Here is a 1,118-nt window from a genome sequence, read left to right as displayed (position 1 = left end):
AGGATGGTTGTGAGCCACCATGTGGTTGCTGGGATTTGAACTCTGCACCTTTGGAAGAGCAGTCGGGTGCTCTTACCCACTGAGCCATCTCACCAGTTCCAAAGCTAACTTTCTACCCTCTATGTTGTTTTGTTTTTCTTAAATATGGAACGCTTCACGAATTTGCATGTCATCCTTGCACAGGGGCCATGCTAATCTTCTCTGTATCGTTCCAATTTTAGTATATATGCTGCCGAAGCGAGCACCCCTCTATGCATTTTTAATAAGGAAATGTTTTTTTTTTCAGAAGATAGATAATAGACAAGAAAAGCTTTCACAACAAACATCATTAATATTATTTGTGGGCGTGGGGAGACAGTCTTATGAAGCCCAGGCTGCCTCAAACTTTAAAAGTATATGATTATTTAAAATCATATATATGGTGTACATGTAGATGTATATGAGAGTGTAGATACTCTTAAAGTCCAAAAGAGGGTGTTGGATCCCAGGAGTTAGAGGTACAAGTGATTGTGAGCTGCCTGACCTGGGTGCTGGGTATCAAACTCTGGTTCTTTTCAAGAATACTAGTTGCTCTTAACTACTGAACCATCTCTTACTCCCCTGCAGCAAAGTTGATGTAGCAAAGGATGACCTTGGACTTCTGATATTCCTACCTCCACCTCCTAAATGCTAACATTTCAGGGACAGGCCTCCACAGCTGCTTTATTAATGCTAAAATTTTAAGATTATTCTGCCTAAAGGCCATAAACAAATGACGTATCTGCTGTACTACTGCTCATTATCACGGTGTTTTCCTTTCTAGGAGACAGGAACATTCCATCTTGCTGGACACTGCTTAAGTGGGAAGATAAGAAACTCAAAATAGCTTCAGGAAGTCCCTGAAACTGACCAGATTCACTAGGTCGCTCCCTGTGAGAATAAAGAATACAATCTGAGAGTCCACCTTAGATGCTGAGCTGCACAGAAGACTGAGGCAGCTGAGCAGCCAGGACTCAAGCAAGCTGAGCTTCAAAGAAGATTCTCAGAGGAGAAAACCAGCAATGACAACTCAGACCAGATCTGCTTCCTGGAAGAGGTTTAGCCTGGAAACCTGAGGCACCTGGAAAGGCACTCTCCAA

General features: G+C 42.6%; 1 non-coding gene across 1 annotated transcript; it reads right to left on the bottom strand.

The window, feature by feature from the left end:
* Positions 1-138: 138 nt before the first annotated feature.
* LOC115064980 lies at positions 139-245 on the bottom strand. Its single transcript, XR_003844781.1, has one exon. It is a non-coding gene; the product is annotated as a U6 spliceosomal RNA (small nuclear RNA).
* Between the last annotated feature and the right edge of the window lie 873 nt (positions 246-1,118).

Source organism: Mus pahari, chromosome 10 (assembly GCF_900095145.1).
Source record: "Mus pahari chromosome 10, PAHARI_EIJ_v1.1, whole genome shotgun sequence".
In the NCBI taxonomy this organism is placed as follows: Eukaryota; Metazoa; Chordata; class Mammalia; order Rodentia; family Muridae; genus Mus; species Mus pahari.
Note: the sequence above shows the minus strand (reverse complement) of the source record. Positions and strands in the feature narration are given on the sequence as shown.